The sequence below is a fragment of the Morus notabilis genome, unplaced genomic scaffold (assembly GCF_000414095.1).
Source record: "Morus notabilis unplaced genomic scaffold, ASM41409v2 Scaffold2959, whole genome shotgun sequence".
NCBI lineage: Eukaryota > Viridiplantae > Streptophyta > Magnoliopsida > Rosales > Moraceae > Morus > Morus notabilis.
In genome coordinates, this window is record NW_010366492.1 from 534 (window position 1) to 7,008 (window position 6,475).

Here is a 6,475-nt window from a genome sequence, read left to right on the forward strand (position 1 = left end):
CTTACCACAAGGTTTGGCATGTGATCAAAAATAACTCTGAAAATCATTTCTTGGTAATTAAGATAGCAAAAACTGACTCAAACCGAACATTTTGAAATCATACCTAGATAATCTCGCAAAAATTTTAACCCAAAATAACAACAAGATAAAAATTAATCTCATGCATGAATATGCTCACCACCCCTAACCCAAAATTAAACAGTGTCCTCAATGTCTAAAAATAGATGCAATATGAAGAAGACAGGGAAAGAAAACACTTGGATGATGAACATTGGAACAATGCCAAGCCTCCTGAATTGATTCGCCAAAACACACAAACAAATATAAAATCACACAAAAACAAAATGAAAATAAAAGCACACAAAACACTCCAAGCGAAACAAATAAATAAAAATATGATACAAAAGTGTTGGAAGCAAACTTCTCAAGGTTGGTAAACCGGAGCCTCGAGCATGATCTATTCAGCATGGCTCGCACGCTTAATGTAATGCTTCAGTCTCTGCCTATTGACTCTAAATACTATCCCATCACTCGGGTCCTCGACCTCGACAGCACCGTTGGGAAAAACTTGTTTCATCACAAATTAACCAGTCCACTGCGACCTCAACTTACCTAGGTGGAGATGCAGATGGGAGTCATAGAGATGCACCTTCTGATTCGGCTCAAATTTCTTTCTCAGGATCTGTTTATCATGTGTTGCTTTCATTTTTGCCTTGTAGATCCTTGAATTATCGTAAGCATAATTTCTCAGCTCCTCAATTTATGATAGCTGGAGCTTGCGATGAATACCTGTAGCACTAAGATCAAAGTTAAGGGCTTTAATAGCCCAATAAGCCTTTTGCTCAAGCTCTACAGGTAAGTGACAGACTTTTTCAAAGACAAGCCTATAGGGAGACATCTCGAGAGGGGACTTATAAGCAGTACGGTATGCCCAGAGAGCGTTAAGAAAACATGAAGACTAATCCTTACGGTCAAGATTTACTGTCTTTTCTAGAATCTGTTTAATCTCCCTATTCGCTAACTCAGCTTGACCATTAGTCTGTAGATGGTAGGAAGTTGAAACCTTATGAATGACACCATATTTTCGCATGAGAGCTTCAAAAGATCGGTTGCAGAAATGAGTGCCTTGATCACTAATGATAACACGTGGAGTACCAAACTTAGATAACACATTTTCTTTCAAGAACTTCACAACTGTTGCATTATCATTAGTTCGACACGGCACGGCTTCTACCCATTTAGAAACATAATCCACAGCAAGGAGAATGTAAAGGTACCCAGAGGAAGGTGCAAAAGGTCTCATAAAATCTATCCCCCAACAATCAAATATCTCTATCACAAGGATTGGGTTCAAGGGCATCATATGGCGACGGGACAGAGCACCTAACTTTTGACACCTCACACAAGAATGACAAAAATCATTAGTGTCCTTGAACAAAGTGGGCCAATAAAGGCCACACTGCAAGATTTTTGTGGCAGTCTTCTTCATAGAGAAGTGACCACCACAGGCATTGTTATGACAAAAGTTCAAAACACTAAGAATCTCATCATTGGGAATGCAACGCCTCATGATTTGGTCGGGACAGTACTTAAACAGGTACGGATCATCCCAAAAGAAATTACACACCTCGACCAGAAACTTGCGCTTATCTTGTGCACTCTAATCAGAAGGAAGTTCGCCGGTCACTAAGTAATTGACGATGTGAGTATACCAAGGTAGCTTAGTGACCGTGAAAAGATGTTCATCAGGGAAGTCATCTCGAATGGCAGGGGCATCAGTAGAGTCTTTAATGTCCAATCGGGACAAGTGATCTACCATAACATTCTCAACACCTTTCTTGTCCTTAATGGTCAAGTCAAATTCCTACAACAGAAGGATCCACCGAATTAATCGCGCCTTAGCATCCTTTTTCGAAAAGAGATACTTGAGGGCAGAATAATCTGTGAAGACTGTAATGGGTGAACCAATCAAGTACTCACGGAACTTGTCAAGTGCGAACACTACAGCAAGCAACTCTTTTTCAATAGTTGAATAATTCATTTGAGTGCTGTTAAGAGTTCGACTAGCGTAGTATACAACAAAGGGCTTCCTCTCCCTTCTCTAACCTAGGACAGCCCCAACAGCATGGTTACTTGCGTCACACATGATCTCAAATGGTAAGCTCCAATCCGGTGACTAAATGATGGGGGCGGAAGTTAGTTTCACCACAAGCGTTCAGAAGGCATTCTCACACTCAGACATCCACTCAAAAAATGGCATCTCTGCCTAGGAGGTTACATAATGGATGAGAAATCATTGAAAAATTCTATATGAACCTCCTATAAAAATTAGCATGCCCTAGAAATGACCTAACTTCTTTGACAGTTTTTAGGGTGGGTAAATTGGAGATAAGTTCAATCTTAGACTAATCAACCTCAATCCCTCTCTCTGAAACAACATGCCCTAAGACTATGCCTGATGGTACCATGAAGTGGCACTTCTCCCAGTGAAGCACAAGGCCTTTCTCTTCACATCTAGTCAGAACAGCTTCTAAGTTGAGAAAGCACAAGTCGAAAGAGTCGCCAAAAATGATCAAGCCATCCATGAACACTTCCATATACCTCTCGACCATGTCGCTAAAAATACTCATCATGCACCTCTGGAAGGTGGCTGGTGCATTACACAGCCCAAATGGCATACGCTGAAAAGCATAAGTACCAAAAGGACAGGCAAAAGTAGTCTTATCCTGATCCTCTAATGCGATCTCGATCTGATAGTAGCCTGAGTAGCCATCAAGAAAGTAATAGTAAGGATGACCAGCCACACGTTATAGGATTTGGTCGATGAATGGAAGTGGGAAGTGATCCTTGCGGGTGGCGGCGTTCATTTTTTGATATTCAATGCACATGCGCCAACCCGTCACAGTCCTTGTGGGAACAAGAGCCCCTTTCTCATTCTCCACCACTGTCAACCCTGATTTCTTAGGCACTACATGAGTTGGACTGACCCACTTACTATCAGTAACTAGATAGATGATTCCTGGGTCCAGAAGCTTCAAGACTTCATTCTTCACAACCGATTTGTGTTCACGCAGCATGTCAACTAACCGCTGCTCTTTAAATGCATCCAGTTTAGACGAAATGATAACATGAAAGATATCACCAGCTCCCAGGAAGACATGTTTCAGATCCTTAGGCAGTTGAGCCAGCTTGAGTGTTGCGGTTTCTTCGGTGGATGGTTTTGGCTTTTCTTTCTCTCGAGGTAGCTCTTCAAAGCGGGTTGCCAAAACTTAGTTCCTCTACCTTGTGAGTCTTTGAAAATGGCAACGTTGTTGGCCAACTCACAAGGACCGGAACTCTCAGATTCAAAAATGTAGACAAAATTGTCAAAATCATCATAATTGCTACACAACTGAACCTCCTCCGAGACGAGTGTGTCAATTAGAAATTTTTGGTGACACTCGTCATCATCACGTGGTTGCTTTGCAATGTCAAAAACATTCACCTCCAAAGTTATGTTCCTAAAGGATATCTTCATCAGACCATTCCTACAGTTGATGAGAGCATTAACTGTAGCAAGGAAAGGTCTTCCGAGGATAATGAGAATCTTAGACTCTATACTCACCACAGATTGGTGGCGTAGAACGCTAACAGGAACCAGCCTCCTAGACAGAACTCCCTTAGTTTGTACTTTTCAACATTTCCACAAAATTGCTTGAAAATTTATTAAGTTTTATGACGTGTTTTATGAAATGTTAAATGTTAGATATTAATACCCTAAGTTAATACTATTCTAAAACCTAAGGTTACACAAATTATGACAAATTAAGAGTCCTAATTTAATGTCTAAATTAGTCACCTAAAAGTCACAACTTAAAAATTAAGACTAATTATAACAGAAAATCAAAAGCAAAAATAAAACAACAAGCACTAATCAAGGATAAGAATGAAAACAGTCACTATAAACAAAATAAAATAAAAAATAACAAAAATAAAAAAATAACGCCAAAGTTTTTTTTTTTTTTTTTTGAAAGTGAAATAAAGTCAATATTACAAATGTAAATAAATAAAGAAACTGATAAAAATTAATAACAAAAATGGAAACAGAAAATTAGACAAACGGGCCTATGGACAAAGAAAAACTAATTCAATGTTCAATAAACAAAATTTATCCTGCCGAACAACTACTAAATGAAATAAAACGTAAAAATGAATAGTGCAATTACTAAATAGAATCGCAAATGAAAACGGAAGTAAAATACAAAAAACAAAGAGTTCTTTTTTTTCTTTTTCCTTTTTTTTTTTTGCAACCAGCAAAACAAAACCCAACAATTCTAATCAATAAAAACGTAATAATAAATATGTAATACTAGCAAAGCTGACCAAAAAAAAAGTAACCGTCAAACCAATTAAGTAAACCGAAAACAAAATGATAGTCAGACAACATTCAACATTTTTTTTTCTTTTTTTTAACAAATAAAAATAATAATAAATAAAAAGAAAACCTATCAAACTAATGAAGAAAAATTAGCAAACTGCAGGAAACTGAAAACTGACTACAAACTTAATACGACAAAGCAAAGGTTTTTTTTTTTTTTGAAACGTGCCAAACAAAAAGAGTAAAACAAATAAAAGACTAATAGTACTTACCTATTTGGTTAATTATCTACTGAACAATCTTGTTGACGCACCTCTCCGGCAACGGTGCCAAAATTTGGTTACGCTCAAATGTGTACAAAAACAAGCGGTCAATTGTAGCACAATTAGGACGGTCGATCCCACGAGGAGGCGATAAATTGAACAAGAAACGATTAGCAAATAAAAAGCGTTAAGAAAGTAAGCAATCGAACAAAGAAAAGAAATGAGTGTTTTAATGATTTTTGAACAATTTAAAATATAGAAAATTCAATAAGTAACAGTGGTAAGACATTGAGAATCCTCTATATGCTTTGTTCACCTACTTGGATTTTGATTCATAAATTGACTCAATTGAAAGTTTCACATCCCAAACAATCAATGGGAAAAGAAATAATTGAAGAACATGTGAATAAAAATGTATTCGAATAAATAAAATCCTTACGTTTAGAACTAGGAAAGATTATCTTATGGAAGAAATATGATAAAAGAAAATTATTTACTCAAATGTATAAAACTTACAAACCATTAAAGAATCAAAACCCAAACAAGCTTACTACACATATAGGATCATCTCTAGCCTCACCCAAGAACTCTAACCTAGCTTGCACATAATTCTCACAAAATTCTAAAGAGAAAATATGAGAACTAAAGCAAGGCAAAAATAAGAGGAAAAGTATCTACACTTAGGCTAAAATTCAACAACCTAATCAGCAACAAAAATAATAAAGAAAATAAAATAAAAAACGTTTTTCTATTGAATTGAAATTTACAAGGCTTTATTTGGTGAGTAAAAGTTGATTATGGTGGGAAGAAAAACTGTCACAAATGGATACAAACTAATGAATAATCCCAAGTATTGTGCATGAACGACTAGAGCAAGTGAAGAAATGCCATGTGGCACACTTTGATTCGCCCAGGATTGACGTTTGGAGTACGCGGATAAAAACTAGCTTCCGACGTGACACGTGGCGCGGGCTGAGTGGCTGAGAGGAAGAATGGCCGACAGCTGGATCCCACATGGACATGTGGCGGGAGTTGGTTGGAAAGCTGCTGTAAGGCGGCACCCACGCGGAGAAGAAAGGAGAACCGCCTGACGCGCGCATGGAGGAGACTCGCCCGGGGTAGGGAACTGTGCGCGCCAAGCGCGCGTACGCAAGGGAATAGCTGGGTCCCACGTGGAAGAAGAAAGAAAGCTGGGCTTACGCGTGCGTGGAGAGAACTTGCGATCTGGGGCCTGGTGTGCACGAAACGCACGCGAAAGCACCACGTGGCGCGGCTTGGAGGAGTGGCGCGGCTCGGCTCAACTTGGCTCGGCGGACGGCTGGGATTGCTGATGGGCTTCATTTTCTTTTCTTTTAGTTTTGACCCAAATGTCTTATTTCCTTACAAAACAAATTAAATTAAATTAAAATCAAATACTTTCATAAAAAATTAATTCCATGAAAATATTTAATTAAAACTTAATTTATTTAGCAATTATGAACAATTTGAGTGCATTTTCATACACTTATCAGGGTACGTAAGGAGTTGCATTTGTATAAAGATGGTGATCGTTGGATGAAACCACACGCAGCGTACACATTGACTCCGGTGGATTGTAAAAAGTTTTGCAATTTCTTAAAGTCAGTATGGTTTCCTGATGGGTTTGCTTCAAATCTTCAGAAAAATGTGATCAATGAAAACAATAAACTTACTAGGTTAAAATCACATGATTGTCATGTCATACTGCTGCGATTGTTGCCAACTACGATTCAACCATTTATGAAGAAAGAAATTGTCGATGCAATCACCGAATTAAGCAACTTCTTTGAGTTGATATGTTCTAGGACATTGCGGAGGAGTGATTTAGAGAGAGCCC

General features: G+C 38.1%; 1 pseudogene; it reads right to left on the bottom strand.

The window, feature by feature from the left end:
- Positions 1-789: 789 nt before the first annotated feature.
- On the bottom strand, positions 790-3,517 carry LOC112093971 (annotated as a pseudogene).
- Positions 3,518-6,475: the final 2,958 nt, after the last annotated feature.